General features: G+C 50.6%; 1 long non-coding RNA gene across 4 annotated transcripts in view; it reads right to left on the bottom strand.

The window, feature by feature from the left end:
- The window catches only part of LOC141279779 (uncharacterized), a 28,058-nt gene extending 14,611 nt beyond the window's left edge, over positions 1-13,447 (bottom strand). For 2 of the 4 annotated variants that reach the window (XR_012334654.1, XR_012334657.1), the window contains exon 1: positions 9,466-13,447. This is a non-coding gene — a long non-coding RNA (uncharacterized lncRNA). The remainder of the gene's footprint in view (positions 1-9,465) is intronic. The other 2 variants (XR_012334655.1, XR_012334656.1) reach the window with 2 other exon arrangements.
- Positions 13,448-18,919: the final 5,472 nt, after the last annotated feature.

The following is an 18,919-nucleotide window of genomic DNA, read 5'->3' as shown; positions in this document are numbered from 1 at the left end:
CACGGTAATAAAACGTTAATAATGGGGAACTGGATGAAGGAACTCTCCACATTATCATTACACCTTTTCTGTAAATCTAAAATGATTCCAAAATTAAAAGTTCACTTAAAAAAATAAAGATTTCTCAAGTTTTAATGAGGAGTAAAACAAAACAAATAGCCCTACTATACCCTTTTGGAATAGGAGCTTGGGTCCCCGTTTTCCTTCTTCGGTCTGTGGTTGCAGGAGCACTGCGTGTTATGAGTCGGAAGGATGGGGCCATTTCCCACATTTCCATCAGCACTTCTGCTGATGGAGGTCTGATTCAGGCCTGGTGTTTGTCTGGGGTTGGCTGAGGCTGTTTCAACACGAGCAATTGCGGTTACCATATAAATAAAATTAATTCCCTTGGTGTTGAGGTTTGCATTTGTTCATTCACCTTAGATGGTGTCCAGATGTTTTCTCCGGGGGAAATGGCTTCAGGCTGAGGGGGTCTGGAGCCTATTGTTTTGGTGCCACATATGCTACTGGCCAGCAAGATGCCAGCTCTCGAGTGCAGAGTTTCTGAATCTCAGTTTGCCTAACCATAAAATGAGATGATAACTTCTCTCTCGTAAAGAACATATGAAAGCACTTTGCAAAAGGTATCATCAGTTCGAATATAAGACCTCAAACTTTTCTACTGGGGGAATAAACGCAGCCTGGAAAGTGAGCAGTTGAGAGTTGAGGGTGGGCTGGGTATAGCCCAGAGCAGCCGTCTTCGAAATATGATTTTCTTTTGGTGGGGGTGGTGGTGGTGGTGGAATCTCAGATTTTAGCTTTATTTTTACTTATTTATTTTTTAAAATAAATTCATTGGTTTAGTTCTGGCTGCATTGGGTCTTTGTTGCTGCGCCTGGGCTTCTCATTGCGGTGTCTTCTCTTGTTGCGGAGCACGGGCTCTAGGCGCGCAGTGTTTGGGAGTTGTGGCTCACTGGCTTCAGTAGTTGTGGCTCGCAGGCTTCAGAGTGCAGGCTCAGTAGTTGTGGTGCATGGGCTTAGTTGCTCTGTGGCATGTGGGATCTTCCCGGACCAGGGCTCGAACCTGTGTCCCCTGCATTGGCAGGCAGATTCTTAACCACAGTGCCACCAGGGAAGCCCCTGATTTTAGCTTTGAAATTCATGAAACTTGACGTTCTAGTCCATGCAGGGCACACACTAAAGGCCAGGGTCAGCTCCATGGGCGTGCTGCCCTTGCAGTCGACAGGGTTGTGTGCTTGGAAGGGCCAGGCACTTAATTTAATACTCTGCTGTCACCATCTTGAAATTCTCCATACTCTCTGAACCCTACATTTTCATTTTACACCAGGCCCTGCCAAACGATGTAGCCTGTCCTGCTAATGGCACTCGGTGTACATGTGCGAAGGCTACAGGCCAACTGGGATTTTGAGGGCAAGGAGAGGAGTGGCTGGAGTTGCAGAGGAGAGGAGATGTGAAGCTGTGGTCTCAGGAAAACAGCTCCTAGAGAAGGAGCTACAATGGGAGGTAGGATTTTCAGGAAGTCTTGCTCTACTAGGAAACTTGCCTTTTAAATTCCTAAGAAACCGCCAATAAATTCTTCGTTGCTGATGGTGGGTTGGATTTGTTTTTGGAGGGAGTCCTGTGTCAGGACTGGGTTCCACTCCATCTCCTGCGCCAGGGAGGAAGGCAGGGAGCATGCGCTGGGTGTGCCCTGGGTGCCAGCTGCCATGTTGGGTGTGTTCACGCCGAGAGAACAAACCCAGAAAGCAGGGCTGAGGCGCCCTGGCCATTCTCCTTGATCCCTGTTCTAGTCTGAGTCTGAGCAGGGCATCTGTTATGTCCTTGCGTCTCCAGTGCTGGGATTTTGAGGGGCAGGGACAGTAGGGCTTTTGAGGCTGCCCTGGGCCTCAGCCTTTTGCTTTGTGCTGGAACTCCACTTGGAGGCTGGCCAGCCCCCTCCCCTGCCTCTGACTTTATCCCCAGCCACGCCTCTTGCTGTGGCCCCACCTGTGCCCTGCCTGGCCCCTCCTCCACACCTTTGCTCCCACCTGAAACCACAGCCCTCCTAATGCTCCACTCCAAGTCCTACCTGGTCCTCGGGGCCAAGGCTACATCTGGACCCTCTCTCTAAACACTCACAGCACCCGGACAATAGTACAGTCAGTGTTTGCTGGGCCACTGCCTCAAGGTCTATTTGTTTATGAGGGTTGATGAGTTGGGTGTCCAGCCCCCTGCAGTTCCCATAAAAGTGCAGCTTAGTAAATGGCTAAGTGTGTGGGCTCTGGAGTCAGAGACCTGAGTTCAAATCCTGTCTCTACCAGTGTGATCTTGGGCACCTTACCCAGACTTCCTGAGCCTCACTGTGCCCACCTAGAAGGTGAGAATGGTGTCATGGGTTTGTTGAGAGAATGTATAAACGAGAGGACAATTAACTGTGGCTGTTGAAGTTATTATTATGACTGGGGATGGATGAGGACGACTCTGGACAGACTCAAATAATATAGACAATAATGGCCAGACATAGTGTGTTCCAGGCAGTGTTCTAAGTGCTTTATGTAGGAGTTATTTAATTCTTATGATAACCTGGAAAGCTGGTATTATTTCCCCCATTTTACAGAGGGGGAAACTGAGATCCACAGAAGTGGTTATTAAGTGGTTGGCCCAACATTACAGTAACAGGTGGAGCTGGGATTTGAATCCAGACAGTCTGGCTACAAAGCCTGTACCCTCACCCACTGGCTCTGCTAGCCCTCAGACAGCACCATGCTGCTCCCTGTCTCCAGAGCCTGCGCTGGGCCACTACCTGCCTCTCCCGACTCTTCTGGTGCTGGGTGCCCCCACTGCCAAAGGAAGGAACCCTTGGTCTTTAAATACTTTAGCTTTCCGGGTAGCTAATATTTACTGAGCAAAAAGAATGCCCCAGGAACTATGCAAAAGATTAAAATATCTCATTTAATCCTCAAGGCAACCCTAGGAATTAGGTATCATTGTTATCTCCATTTCATAGATGGGAACTGAGCTCAGATAGCTTAGATAACAAGGCAGAGTGGGGACTTGAATTGAGGTTTGTGCTACTCTCCTTCCCAAATGGAAGCAGACAGTGGGTCCTTGGGGCCCTTCTCCTGTCTGGAAGCCCACCCGCAAGCCACAGCAGCAGACTCTGGGAGGCTGGAAGAGGGATGGCCCACCCCCTCCCTGGCTCCAAGAATGTGATGAGGTCAGGGCGCGCTGGTCCCATGCCAGCTCCTGTTACCACCACCCCTACCCACCACTCCCCTACCCACTCCTCCCACTCCACCCTCAGGCTAGAAGAGGCGAGCTCGGCCCGGGGTTCTGCGTTTCCTGGAAGGCAGGATGAGGAGGGAGCAGCTTAAAAATCCATATAATGGCCACAGATGATTTCAGTGCAAGCTGGGTACTTTAAGTGACAGTAGGAGCAGAATGGAGGGGCTTGGCCCATAGGACAGTCCAGGAGGGCTTCACAGAGGTGGTAACAAACCCATAAACCTCTTCCAGGGCTTCAACCAGGATCTAACGGCGCAGCTGCCTTCCAGAGACAGCAGGAGGCAGATTTCGCAGGGAGGTGGTGCCCTTGCCCACAGTCTGCTTTGCCCCTTCCTGGCTGGCCCAGCTGGCACTTCAGGTCAGACCTTGGCCCCAGCCTCTCTCCTGAGCCTGAGTCAGGGGAACACAAAGCCTGGAGCCTCCCGGAGTGCAGACACCCAGCCCAGCTGCTGGGTGTTCTCTGGGCAAGGACAGCCACCAAGTCTCAGATCCTGACAGAGAGGGTGTCTCCTCCATGCTGAGACCACTGGCTCCTCCTTAGCTGGCCTGGATCCAGGACTGGTCCATTCATGCTGCCTGATTACTTGTGTAGCACTGAGTTCAAGCCCTAGATCTGTCATTCACAGGCATGATGTCAGCTCACCCTGTTGAGCCTCAGTTTCCCCTTTTCTAGAATGGGGGTGTTAATATTACTGACTCTGCAGTATTTCTGGGAGGATTCGGAGACAAGGCCTGCGGACTTGTCTGGGCTGTGAAGCTCCCATCACTCACATGTCTGTACACTGACAGGCTGGGCCAGCCGGGGAGGGACTATCTCTATGCATTGGATGTACACAAATTTTTCAGTCTATGAGACAACTTATGAAAGTTCAGTGACTAGTATTTAATGCTGACCTACTACTATAAAGTATTCTATATTTATATGACTTCAGAGACTCTTCTGCACTAGGACACCCTCCCTCCAGTGTCCAACAACCAGTGCTAGCCCCAGGGCGTGGGGCAGATTTGCGTATTTATTTGTCTGTTCCGTAGGCTTAGATGTCCAGGATCCAGTTTAAAGTTTTAGGATGCCTTCAATACATAAGTTTTTTTTTTTGAATTTTTATTTATTTATTTTTGGCTGCATTGGGTCTTTATTGCTGCACGCGGGCTTTCTCTAGTTGCGGTGAGCGGGGCTACTCTTTGTTGCGGTGCGCGGGCTTCTCATTGCAGTGGCTTCTCTTGTTGTGGCGCATGGGCTCTAGGCATGCGGGCTTCAGTAGTTGTGGCGCACAGGCTTAGTTGCTCCACGGCATGTCGGATCTTCCCGGACCAGGGCTCGAACCTGTGTCTCCTGCATTGGCAGGCGGATTCTTAACCACTGCGCCACCAGGGAAGCCAATACATAACTTTTTGAAATGAAAATATTTCATTAAAAAAAAAAAAGTGCCTGACAGCTAGTGAGCACTCAGGAATGGGAGCTGGTTGATGGGACCAGGTACTGTGCTGGGCGGGGTGGGCGATGCCTCAGGGTACAGAGAGTGGACTCTCAAGTGCCTGGGAGGAGCCGGACAGTGTACCTCTTCTGAGCCTCGGTTGAGGCCTCTGCAGAATGGGGATAAGAGATTCATGATTCAGTCACATAAACATGCATACAGCAGGGACTTAATAAGTGTTAGATTTTGTGATGATCTCATTCAGCTTTGGCCATGTTATCTCCATTTTTCAGAAAGGAAAAAGCACAGAGAGGTGGAGGAGCTGTCCCAGGTCATACAGTGGGAAGCCTGACAAAGGGCCCTCAGGCTGCACCGTCAGCTTCCCCAGGGCTCAGATGAGGAATCAGTGGGTGCGGACCACAACACTCGGGCTGGGACAACTGCCTCAGGTGCTGTAATCAGCCAACAGCTATACGCAGGGCTCCTGACTCCCTGTCTAGCATGTCCGCTGAATCAGTCTTCCTCTGAATGGCCACCCTGCCCTGAGCAGTGCTTGCCAGCCCTGCTTTCATTCAGTACCTTTGGGGAAGCTTACACCCAGATTCCTCATGGGAGGAGGGACAGTGATGTTAGCTTCGTGTCTATCACATTATTCTTTTCAGTTTCATAACCCTGAAAGCATGTATCAGATGTCATTAGCCCCATTTTATATGAGTAATCCAAGCCCAGAAAGCTTAAGAAATCTGCCTGAGGTCACACAGCTTGGACATAGCAGGATCAGGATTCTAACTGACCGATGGGGCTGGAGCAGTAGGAAAGACAATACTAAGCATGGGGACCTGGGCGTAAAGAAGCTCCCAGAAGAGGTCTGAAGGCATGGCCGGCCCACAGACCCTCCTCAGAAGCAGATCCTGGCCTGGTTATGTCAGCTAGAAGAGGAAAAACAAGGCAAGAAGGAACAGGAAACTCTGTCCAGGGTTACTGAGTGTGCTCCCATATCCGCTTGTCCCTCACCACTGCCCAACTTTCAACTGGCAGCACCTGCTTTCTCTGAGTTGTTAGGGGCCACCCTGTGTCACACAGCAGGCCTGACATGCCCTGGAACTAACACCTGCTCCATCCCAGTGTCCTCAAGGGCACTGACGGCAGATGCCTAAATACTCCAGCTCCCTGGTTCCTGAGTCGCCTGTTCCATACCATTTCCCAGTGTTCCCCTGTAGGGCTGTAACCAGACCACACTCAGGTCTGCTCACCCAACATGCAGCAAACAAAGGACCCGAACTCCCTGATGGCTTTCAGGGAAGGGTTTTTAAAGGCAACGTTAGGGGTGAGGGCTGCAGGGTGTGTGATCAGCTCACAGACTTTCTTCTATTTGGTGGTGAGGTAACAGGTGATGCTTCAGGAGTCCCAATCGTCAAGCTTCTGGTTCCAACCTGTCTGGGGTCTGAGTGCTTGTGCTCAGCATGTAGTCACCATCCTCCACCTGCGAGGGGGGTCTTAGTTTCTGCAGAACAACTCAGATACGTGTCAGATTGCTATGTGTAGCCCCTGAGGAGGAACTAGGACTCTGTTTTATCACTGAGCTATCATTTAAGCTAGCATTACTTTTCTTTCTTTTTTTTTTTTTAACATTTATTTGGCTGCATCAGGTTTTTGTTGCAGCACGTGGGCTTCTTTCTAGTTGTGGCGTGTGGGTTTTCACTCTCTAGTTGTGGCATGTGGCTTTTCTCTCTCTAGTTGTGGCATGTGGACTCTGTAGTTTGTGGCGCGTGGGCTCTAGTTGACGTGCCTGAGCTCAGTAGTTGTGGCGCACAGGCTTAGTTGCTCCGTGGCATGTGGGATCTTAGTTCCCCGACCAGGGATCGAACCCGCATCCCCTGCATTGGAAGGCGGATTCTTAAGCACTGGACCACCAGGGAAGTCCCTAGCATTACTTTTGTTGATTGACTGTTTTTCCTTTGTTCCTCTGGTCCCTCACTTCCCTAATTGTTAACTTCTTGTGCCTGCCATTTGGAACTCAGGGAAGGTCTAGAGACTAAAGCTTTCTCTATAAACAAGAAACAGGGGACACGGAGGGGCTTGTGTATCTGGAAGGCCCTGCAGAGTCCTACTTGGTCTCAGTCCCCCCTTTTCTTTGATATGCCTCAATTCTGAGGAGAATGGGGGCAGGACAAAAAAAGAGAATAAAGTTTTGGATAGAGAGGTTAATCATAAACTCAGCAGAGGAACTCCGTTTTAGGGGGACTCAGTTTCAGGACTAAGCCCCACAGTGATAACCTGCTCTTTAACACACTCAGCATCAACGTCTTCTCCCCGTCCACTTCCCAGCTTCCCGAGGTCCTCACCTCAAGATCTCCTTTGGGATCATCTAAGTCAGTAGTTCCCAACCAGGGGCAATTCCCCCAGGGACATTCGGCAAGGTCAGGAGGCGTTTTTGATTGTCCAAGTGACAGATGGGAAAGATGCTAATGATTCTAGCAGGTAGAGAGGCTGCTAAACATCCTAGAGTGCACAGAACAGTCCCCAGCAACAAAGAATTATCTGGCCTCAAATCTCAATAGTGGGACTTCCCTGGCCGCCCAGTGGTTAAGACTCCATGCTCCCAACATGCTCCCGATGCAGGAGGCACGGGTTTGATCTGTGGTCGGGGAACTAAGTTCCCGCATGCCACACAGTGAGGCAATAAAAAATAAAAAATAAAAAAGTCAGTGGTACTGAGGTTGAACATCTCTGACTTAACTAAGACACTCAGTGGCCCCTCCCTGTTGATAACCCTCTAGCATCCTTGGCCAGACAGGCATGGCCCGGAAGAGCCCCTGTGTGGAAAGGGTAGATGGGTGGGCAGCTAGCCGCTGGGGTCGCCTGGCTTTTGCCTGCCTCCATCTCCCCTTCTACCTCCCACCCACTCTGTATGGTTCTGCTGCTGTTGTGGCCCCACAGGAAGACCCAGGGTGAGGATGAGCATGGGAGACAAGGCTTGGCCAATCATAAAACCCCAGCCCAGACCACTGGGATGTTGTTCAGGGAGGCACGTGACTCCAGCTAAGCCAGTCAGAATTTGCTCTGGGACTTTTCCGCCAGAGACTCTCCTTCCACCAGGGCCAGAGAGCTGGCAGGACATGAGCCTGAGGCGTCCAGCACGCAAGCAGAGCTCAACGTCAAACCTGACTAAGAAATGCTGAGGGGCAGAGGCCTGACACATAGACAGTGACACAGATCAGAACCTTCCCTTTTTTGGAATTGCTTTTCTGTCTTGACTAATAGGGCCTTGTCTCTCCCACTGGGCTGGGAATTTCCTGTTCTTTTATCTCATCTCCAAGCACCCCGCCTCCTCCCACTTCTAAGAGTCTGGAAGACTGGCCTGCCCCACAGCAGAGTCACCCAACTGCTCATTTATGACCTAGGGCTGCTCACCTCCCCGTCTAGCTTGTGGCAAACACCTGAGCCAGTCTCTCACCACATCACACAGACGAACAGACTGGGCTGGGGAAGAACCCTGTCCACCTTGCTAGGAAGGACCCCCCGGGGCAGATGTCTTCTGTGGCTCCTTTGAGGACTGGATGTAAGCTATGGATGGCTCCCGGGGGTTCACAAAACTCCTGATGCCCATTCCCTGCCCGACCTATTTTGGTTTTTCAAGAGAGCTGTCTCTGAATTTTGGACCCAGCTTGAATCCCGAATCTGCAGCTTCCTGGCTGCATAAATCTGAGCAATTCACTTCCTCTCTCTGAACCTCAGTTTCCTCATCTGCAAAACGTGGAGAGTGGAAACACCAACCGCCCAGGGGTTTTATTGGAGTAAAGATTAAAGGAAACAGTACAGGCAAAGCCCTTAGTCTAGTGTCTGGCACTTAGCAAATAGTCAACACCTTGGGGGAATAATAATATTCTGGAAATATTTTCTGCTTGAAAAATAGAGGAGACGCCCTGGGCCACCCCTCCCATGCTAAGCTAGCAGGGCAAGGACTCCTCTGTCTGTGGCCAGCTGTCAGGAGGTGGGTGTGAAGGCCGGACCCTCTCCCACCAGGGAAGGGCCTGGCGTGTTCGCACCGGCCTCCCACCCCGTGGACCCGACACACCCAGACCCCCACCCTTGTGAGTCAGCCCCACTCCTTAAGGCGCAGCAAAACCCACAGGTCACTTCCTGGCCACCCCCAACAAAGGCCTAGAACCCGCAGTCCAGGAACTGGCCCCTTATCGCTCCTCAGGCCTGATAAGAAGGGCAGGAGGGTCTGAGTCAGCCAGGAGTAGCCGTTTCACAGCTCTCCCTTGGTCTACGGACTGTTCCCAGCCCCACCTGGGAGCTCAGAGCCCCTCCACTTCCCCTTCTCTTCATGCTGCCCCGAGGGTCTGCCATTCAGCCCTTCGGCATCATTTCCAGAAGGAACCAGCCCAAAACTCTGGTAGGAGCAGCTGGGCACTCAGTGGAGTACTCCCTGGAGTTTATCAGATAAGCATGCACTTCTGGGGCCCAGGGAATGGGACAGGGGACGGGAACAGGGTGAAGAAGGAGGACAAAGGTGAAGGGAGGGGCGGGGCCACGCCCTCCCACTGGAGCACGCCTCTGGGAGGGGCTCAGGCTGCAGCCTCCTCAGTGGCCCCCAGCCTCCCACCTGGCTCCACTCTGATCCAACTATCCTCCACCCAGCAGCTAGAACCACCCTCTTTTAAGCCACATCTGCTTGTCCCACCCCTGCTGTAGCTCCCACTGCCCTTTGGGGAGAGGCCAGGTTTTCTTCCGACTGCCAAGGCCTCGTTCTTGTCATGCTCCAGATGGAGCTACTCACAGTTTCTGGAAAGGAACTTGTCGTGCTTCTGGCTCTTGGCTGCTGGCACTCAGAGGAAGTGGGTATCATAACTTTCTGGGTGAGTGGGTAGAGGTTTGAGGGAAGGCTTCCTAGAGGAGGTGGCACTTGAGCCATCCTGGCATTCTGACGAGAATGATGGAGGCACAGGAGAGGGACACAGGCAATTACCAAACAAGCTGACAACACCAATTCATTCAGCTTCCACCTGAGCAAGCAGCCTGGACTCCTTCCAGGAAGTGGCTTCTAGTGGAAGGAGCAGAAAACTCAGCACTTAGCGGCTCTATGACCTTAGGCAAGTGTCTCTGTATCTCTGATCTCATGTAAGGCCACCTGTCAGGACTGCCAGGAGAGAGGAAAGCCTGCAAAGTATATAAATGCCCAGTAGGTGCTTAAGCCATTCGATCTGTGAGGGGGTTTTCTCTGGGTTGCATCTCTGGTCCAAGTCAAGGGAAAGGGCCAGGCTTAGGGGGAAATGAGGCCAGCCTAACCCAGATTTTCCAATTGTTCCTGACCGCGTGTTTGCTCCTTGGGGCTGGAGGGAGGAAATTCCCTGCACAAAGACAGGAAGGCAGAGGTGCTCTGTGGCAAAGGCAAAGCTTACAGTGGCGCCTGGTACGATGGGAGAGCCCACAGCACCAAGAGAGCCAGGCAAGGGAGTCACAGCAGAGGCTCCAACACCCTGGCACCTCTCACCATCTAAGCACGTCAACTCAGGATGTCACGGGGGGGGGACCGAGGCCCAGACAGACTGTGGACCTGCCCTAGGTCACATAAAGACCCGGCCTCCAATTCTGCTCCCCCTCCACTTGTTTTCAAATTCACAGCCATTGACTGAGGACATTCTGTACAGTTAACGAGAAGGTGGTAATCCCACACCAACTGTGGTTTTAAAAGAATTCATTATATACACACACACACACACATATATATGTATATATACTTTTTTTTTTCTTTTTGCGGTACACGGGCCTCTCACTGTCGTGGCCTCTCCCGTTGCGGAGCACAGGCTCTGGACACGCAGGCTCAGCGGCCATGGCTCACGGGCCCAGCCGCTCCGCGGCATGTGGGATCTTCCCAGACCGGGGCACGAACCCGTGTCCCCTGCATCGGCAGGCAGACTCTCAACCACTGCGCCACCAGGGAAGCCCTATACACATTTTAAACAGCTTTATCAAAGAGTAATTTATATGGCATACAATTCACCCATAGGAAGAATACTGTTTGATGAGTGAATTTATACAGGGGTTCAACCACCGACACAAGCCAGTTTTCAAACACTTCCATTACCCAATTTGCTCATCTGCAGTCAATTCCGCTCCCAGCCCCAGGCAATTACGGGTCTGCTTTCTGTCTCTATAATGTTGCCTTTTCTAGAAATCACCAACCTCTTTAAAAAAAAAAAAGTTAGAAGCCCAGGAACGACCCTGCTCTTTCCCAGGCCTAAAAAGGGGAACACTTGCAAAAAGGTATGTCTGCGAGGGGACCTAGAGAGTGTGGGGCCTGATTCCTCTTGGTTGAACTCAGAGAACTCCCAGATGAACTTAGGGTCAGAGAGGCCTGGGTGGGGAGGGGCCTCTGTGGTCCTACCAGCCCATGCCTTCATCTCACAGACAATAATCAAAGTAGCAGCAGCGAGGGACTTCCCTGGTGGTCCAGTGGTTAAGAATCTGCCTTCCAGTGCAGGGAATGAAGGTTCGATCCCTGTTCAGGGAACTAAGATCCCACATGCCCCTGGGCAACTAAGCCCACGTGCTCTGGAGCCCACGTGCCACAAATGAAGAGAAGCCCGTGCACCGCAACGAAAGATCCTGCATGCCGCAACTAAGACCCAGTGCAGCCAAATAAATAAATTAATTAAAAAAAAACAAAAACAGAAACAAAAAAACAGGACTTCCCTGGTGGTGCAGTGGTTAAGAGGCTGCCTACCAATGCAGGGGACACGGGTTCGATCACTGGTTGGGGAAGATCCCACCTGCTGTGGAGCAACTAAGCCCGTGCGTCACAACTACTGAGCCTGCACTCTAGAGCCCGCGAGCCACAACCACTGAAGCCCGCGTGCCTAGAGCCCGTGCTCCGCAACAAGAGAAGCCACTGCAATGAGAAGCCTGCCCATTGCAACGAAGAGTAGCCCCTGCTCGCCATAACTAGAGAAAGCCTGCACGCAGCAACGAAGACCCAACGCAGACAAAAATAAATAGACTCATAAAAAAACCAAAAAACAACAACAAAAGAAACAAAGTAGCAGCAATGGCTACTACTCAGGGCCTGGAGTGGCCATGTGCTGGCTACCCCTGGGGGTCACCCGAGGAGGGAGTATGGATCTGGGTGCAGAGGGCAGGAGTTCCTCTCTTCCCAGGACCAGTGTGTGAGGTGCTCGCTAAATGCAGAGAGGTCTTCCCCCACCCACCGCAGCCTGGATAGCAAGGGCCAGGCCTCTAACCTGCTCTCTCAGGCCCAGCCAGTTCTAGTTCTAGCTGGAAAGGCTCTTGTTTCCAACCTTTTGGAAAGCTTCTGGGCCCCAAACCCCCCTGCTAAACTCACCGTGGTTCACCAGCATCTGAAAAGGAAATTGCCGCTGCACCAACTTAAAAGTGACCAGGGAAATCAGCTTCCACGCTAGACCCAGAGCAACCACCCAGAGAAGAGCTCAGTCCCAGAAGCAGGGCAAGTTTGGAAGCAAGGCTGGGGGCTGGGCTGGCCTTTGCCTACAAATCACCTGGGCAGGTGAAAAGCAGACAGGCCTCCTTCATTCTAATCAGCAACTTGCTGTGTTTTCTGGAGACTGGAGGCAGACCATAAATTTCTTTTTTCTGCAATGACCAGGCCTAGGAGGGAAGGGGAACTTTCCAGTATATTCAGTAGGACAGCCTTTCTCACCCCAAAAGGAGCAAAGTTGTGAGTCTGTGAGTGCGAGTGACTAGAATTAATAATAACAATAGTGAACATTTATTCAGAGCTTCATAAGTACCAAATACTATCTTATGAAGCAGGTACCATTATCACCCCCATTTCACAGATGAGAAAACTGAGGCCCAGAGAGGTGAGGAATGTTCAGAGCCCCACGCAGTGAGGCGTGGGGCTGGGAGCTGACCTCTGGAAGTTAGCTCCCCTTATGTCCCCTGCAGTACTGACTTCTGCCAAGGAGATGCCTTGCTCTCCCCTGAGGCTTGTTAATAGGCCTACACTCAATCCAGGAACACCTGAGACCAATCAAAGCTGACACCAAAGTTACCCATGCCTCTGCTCTTTCTAGCACCCCAAACTGCCCCAAGAAGCCAGGGGTCTGTGATGCTGAGTAATGGAAAATGAGTTAGGTAATTTTGTTGTTACAAGTTGAACTGTGTCCCCCAAAAGGAGATGTTCAAGTCCTAACATCTGGTACCTATGAATGTGACTTTATTTGGAAATATGTTCTCTGCAGTTGTAATCAAGTTAAAATGAGGTCATACTGGATTAGGATGGCTCTAAATCCAAAGACTGGTGTCCTTATAAGGAGAGGGAGATTTGTAAACTACAGATAAACACAGGAGGAGGCCATGAGATTACAGAGGCAGATATTGGAGTGATGTGTCTACAAGCCAAGGAACCCCAAGGATTGACAGCAACTACCAGCAGCTGGGAGAGAGGCATGGAAGAGAGTCTCCCTCAGAGCCTCCAGAAGAAACCAATCCTGCTAACAACCTTGATTTTGGACTTTTGGCCTCATGAGCTGTGAGAGAATAAATTTCTATTGTTTTAAACCACACAGCTGGTGGGAATTTGCTATGGCGGCCCCAGCAAACTAATACAGTCACTTTCTCAAATCTCTTCAACCAGCCCTGTCATTTTGCTGGTTCCCACATTAATGACTTAAGTAAATCTTTGACATGTGGTCACTACCTAGTAGTATGCAAACCTTTCTGAAAATGACACTTTGCCATGGCATAGACACAGAACTATTACTTCAGGTCACTCTGCCCATGGTCTGCTAAGCCACGGGCCCCCACTGCCCATCCCTCTGTCCCAGGCAACGGGATGCCGGGACACGGGGACCGCCCAGGCCGAGCACCCCTGTGGATGGCACTCCACCCAGATGGTGGCAGCAGGGAAACAGCCCTCTCAGTCTTGGTCTTTTTTAGCAGCTGGAGGGCAGAGGCAGCCTGGCAACAGAAAGCTGAGAGGTGGAGGGCTAGGGGAGAGGGGACCTTTCCAATCCTGGCCACATCTGAGGAGCTGGGCAAAGAAAATACTAGTAACCTCGTGCCAGAGGTGATGGGGGCTGGGGCTTCGTGACACGAAGCAGACGGCCAAACAGCCCACTGAGGACAGTGAGGTCATCTGGAGGCTGACTCACTGAGGCTGGCAGTGAAGAGTGTGCATGGCAGAAGTCAGCTCCCCCTGAACCCTGAGCAGGGTGCACAGGGTGGGCCTGGGAGTCGGGCGCCTTGTCCTTCATCCTGGGGCTTGGTACCAAGGCTCATCTCATTTCTCATGACACCTTCAGGGCTGAGGCAGGTGGTGAGATGTGAGCGGGGCAGCGGGCTGGGTTTGAGGTCATGTCCTTCATTTACTCACTGTGTGATCAGGAATAAGAATCTGACCATCAGCTTCCTTATTAGGAAAATTACCACCTTTCCCACTAGTTCCCAGGAAGCCTCGATGGACTCAGGGCCGAGAAAGCACCTCACAAAGGGCCTGGTGTAAAACTGGCACATAAATGCTAAAAAAAAAAAAAAAAAAATTAAGTCATCCTCAAATGCAACTCCCTTGGCTTTTTTGAGGAAATCACTCTGAGCAAGGAGGGTGAGAGGTGAAAGCAATTAAGTAATTTTTTTTCCCAAAAATGGAAAATATCTTTTAATTTACAAAACTTACTGCATTTCATGAATTCTAAGATGCACATTCCCCCCACCACCACATTTGAACATCTCAAAAACCCAGATATTGGTGATGTAATTTGGTAGTGGTTTTTCTTCATGGTAGTATATAAAATAATGGTGTCTTTCAAGCAATGGCATCTTAGACTTATGGAACTTGGTCTAAAATTGATACATGCTCATTGTATAAAGTTTAGACCACAGAAGTATACATAATAAAGGTTCCCCAAATTCCATCCCCCAGAGACCACCGCCACCCTGAAGACAGCCCACTTTGTGTGGAAGTGCACGTTTCTGTTTTTGTTCTCTTTAATCGCCCAGCAAATCTCCACAGACCAGTCACCCACACCTCCTCCAGTGCACCAGAACCAAATTAATGCTTACCTAAAGAGGGCAACACATTACATATTTGGATTTTGTGATCAGACACCTTCCCAAGCCCCACCCCACGGGGCTGGCGCCTCCCCGCTGCCCAGCCCTGTCTGGAGCGCAGTGCCCTGTGCCGACCAGAAGGTGTGGCGCTGAGGGACTCCATGACTTAAGCCTTTTAAAAAATGTACGTGCAGTGCAGTTTGTTGTTTTACCAGTTGCAAGTGACTAAAACAGGGAGGGACGGGGCCTGGTCTGGAAAGAGAGAAAGCGGTGGGAAATCAGAAATGTGTGTCTTACACAAGGACAGGCTTTTTAACCCATGATATGATTTCGCAGAGCCATCAGGAGCCCTCACGCGCAGCTCTGTGCCAACTTAACCAAACGGGGAAGAAGGAAGCACACGGCATCAACGTTCATGAACAGGTAGCGGCTGTCAGGAACACTGGACTGTGAAAGAGTCTGAGAACCACGTTTTTCAAAGGAGGGGAAAGTGACTTGTCCAAGGTCATTTCACTAGTGATCGGCGGAACCCGCCTGGAATCCGCTCCAGTCCATCGGCAAAAGCAAATCTGGGGCTTTTTCTACCATGTCACGTGGCCTCCAAGGGGATGATGCCTTCTGCTCCCATCAGGCTACATGCAGAATCTGCTCGGCCTGAGTCTGCCTGCATGGCCCTCTGTGGATCACAACTTCAACAGAAGACTGAAATGAGAGGCAAGGGGAAGGAGGCAGGGAACATAGCAGCCTGGGGGCCCGCTGGTTATGAATGAGACTTCTGTTTGCCTGCCCCGTGCGTCTGGAATTTTGTATGAAAACAATGAACTGGAAGGAGGTGAAAGCGTGCTCCCCAAAGCAAGGCCACCACACTCCCCTGCCCCACACTCCCACCTCGCCTTATAAAAGACCTGCTTTGTTTCAAGCAAAGCAAAGGAGAAGCTGGGGAATACGCTGAGATTTGGGGGAGTTCAGGTGTTTGGGGCTGACATTGCCAACGTCTGGGACGAGGCAGCCATCAGAAAAATTGGGAGCCAAACTAGAACCTGGGATTTCAAACAACAATCATCTTCATGACAGCCCTCATGTTTACGTCATGCTTTACACAAACTTGCAAAATGTTTCCTCAGGCCTTTTCTCAACAGAGCAAGAGCTTGGGGAGGGAGCATCAATTCCTTCAGCCTTCTCGCTTGCTGTCCGGGCGGCACTGCTTTGTCCGTGACCGTCCCCATCCCTGCAAGTTGGGCAGGCAAGTTGGGCAGACTGGGCTTCCTCGCCTGCTGGTTTCAAGACCTTGTGCGGGTTAATGGGTCGTGATGCCAGCTGCGTGAGGGCATTTGAGAGTGGCTGCCCGGCAGGATGGCTGTGAGGGCTGAACAAGCTCCTAGGTAAGGGCCTGGCTCATGGCAAGACCTCAGTCGATGCTGGCCACTGGTTGTTCCAGCTAGTAAGAGGCTTACAGTAAGGCTGGGGGTATGGTCTAGCCTGGAAGCACCTGGGTAGGTCTCCGGATGTAACTCCTGCCCAGATCTGGGGTGTGTGGGGGTGTCTGGGTGGAGGGGGGAGCGTCATGTGAGGCAGGCTATGGATTGAGTGATGCTGCAGGGAGGGTGGGGTCCACAGGGTTGGGGTCACTAGTTGACAGAGTCTGGCTTTCACTAAAGTGTACAACTTTTCACTAAAGTGAAAAAAAAAAGTGACACACCAGTACTGAGATCTAATGAGGGCCAGATTACATCACTCCTCTTCCTCAACCCTCCCCGGGGTCCTCATCTCAGTCAGAGAAATAGTTACAATCCTTTCAGTGGCCCATAGGGCTTGGGTCCCCACTACCTGTCTGACCTCCCTTCCACACTTGCCTCCTCACTTGCACTCAGACATGACAAGCATGCTCCTGCCTCAGGGCTCTTGCACAAGCTGCTCTGTCTGCCAGATTATGTTCTTTCCCCTAGATATTCACGCAGCTCCCTCATTTCCTTCAGACCTCTGCTCAAACACCACTTTTTCAAAGAGGGCTTCTTTGACAACTTTTTTTTTTGGCTGTGCCGCTCAGCTTGTGGGATCTTAGTTCCCCAATGTGCGGAGTCCTAACCACAGGACCACCAGAGAATTCCCTGCAGATCGTTCATCAGATCATGACACATTTTATCACATAAACAAGTTTGCTCTTTCTCTCTCTCCACTAGAATCTAAGTTCCATGAAGATAAGGATTTTGTTTAGTTAACTTGCTAGTGCTTAGCAGTATGCCTAGCATGCAATTGGCGCTCAAAAAATATTTGTTGAAATGAACAAACCACCGTGGTCTGCCATGAGTCATTTTTCATTGCCTAGAACTGATATTTCTTGGCAATTGCTTTATGCCAGGCATTGGACTAAGCCCTTGCCATGCGTTAGGTTATTTAACCAAGTACTGTTATTACCCCATTTTATAGATGAGAAAACTGTACCTCAAAGGTTGGTTTCCTTACCCAGGTAATAATGGCAGAGCCAGAACTATATCTAGTTCTGACGACCCCAGAGTGTGGGTTCCTAGCAACACGATACTCATTCCTGATGCACCAGGAGTCTGAAAAGATAAACACCAGAACTATAGTAGGCTTACAGCTGATCTGTATCCCTTCTTCATATTTTTCTAAATTTGTTTTCCCCAGTAAGCAGGTATTAATTTTATAATGAGAGAAAAAAAGAAGTTGATCTGCTTGTCCATCCGTCCACCAGGCCTGACCACAACGGTGGGACCCTAAAGAGGAAGGTTACCCACTGCTCTTCTGGGAGCCTCTGAATTCCAGAATCTCTGGGAACCTGATGAAGAGCAGGAGGGATCTAAGGACCCCTGCACAGATGATGGTGGCAGAAAGACAACTTTCAGGTCAGCTGTGAGGATTGCAACTATTACCAGAAGCAGCAAGTGCTAAGATGGAAGAGAAATTTCTCTACAAGTGCAACTGTGCAACTTCTTTTCCGATTCTGGCACCACACAGACAGGAAAAATGCTTCAAGGTCTGATACCAGCTTAAATCTATGCCACCTTCCCCAAGTTGTGCTTGGCTTTGAAGCTGTGACAAGGCTTGCATTTTTCACCCAGAACCAGCAGGTCAACTTTTCCAAGAAGGCAACCCAGTTCCCCGCCTTGGTGTGGGTTTCTGTCCCTGCAGGGTCTGGTCAGGAGGAAAAGGATGCTGTGACAACTCTGTGACTAAATCCTCCAATAGTCAGTGAGCACCGCGGTAGGGTCAAGAAACCAGCACTTCTGGTACAAAAGTTAAAAGCTAAGAGCATGTCCTGTTCTTAGGGAATACAAACTAAGGAAAAGGAACACAATGGAAGAGTTGACATTCTCCGACAGTTTAGGGAAAAAGTGTGTGTTAGTGTACACATACACAGAGAGTGATAAAGCAAATGGGGCAAAGTGTAAACAGTCAGTGAATCTGGGTGAACGGTAAATGTTGAGCTGCTTGTGCTATTCTTATGTCTTTATTATTTTTTTATTTTTTGTGGTACGCGGGCCTCTCACTGTTGTGGCCTCTCCCGTTGTAGAGCATAGGCTCCGGACACGCAGGCTCAGCGGCCATGGCTCACGGGCCTAGCTGCTCCGCGGCATGTGGGATCTTCCCGGACCAGGGCACGAACCCGTGTCCCCTGCATCGGTAGGCGGACTCTCAACCACTGCGCCACCAGGGAAGCCCTCCTTGTGCTATTCTTGCAATGCTTCTGAGTTTGAAATCACATCAGAATAAAAAGTTACAAAGAAAAAGAAGGGTATGTGTGCTGAATTAACTAACACGTTCAGCTTAGTGTTTAGAGAAGCTGAACTAAGGGTCTAATTCCTTTTCTTGTGCTGAACTCACCCAGGAAATGGAGAAAGCTGTATTCATCTCATTCCTCCTCTTCCCATTGGTCACACTGGACCCTCGTAAGCTTCCTGGTATGGGAAACATCCTGCTTGGACAAGAGCTTTGATCATAAAAATGCAGTAAATGCCGGGAGCCTGAGATTGGAATCTTTGGAAGGGACTGTAGGAGGCGGAAGGGGAAACTTGGTACCTCCCCACAGGGAGGTCAAGGCGGGGTCAACATGGAGAAAAACTGAAAACTCACAGGGCAAAGTGTGATGGTGCTGGAGGGCGGCAAAGGCGAGTGAGGCACAGCCCTGCCATTAGGAGCTCACAGTTTAATGGGGGGTTGAAGCTACACACAGGTGACCCCTGGGG

Source organism: Tursiops truncatus, chromosome 10 (genome assembly GCF_011762595.2).
Source record: "Tursiops truncatus isolate mTurTru1 chromosome 10, mTurTru1.mat.Y, whole genome shotgun sequence".
Classification (NCBI taxonomy): Eukaryota; Metazoa; Chordata; class Mammalia; order Artiodactyla; family Delphinidae; genus Tursiops; species Tursiops truncatus.
Note: the sequence above shows the minus strand (reverse complement) of the source record. Positions and strands in the feature narration are given on the sequence as shown.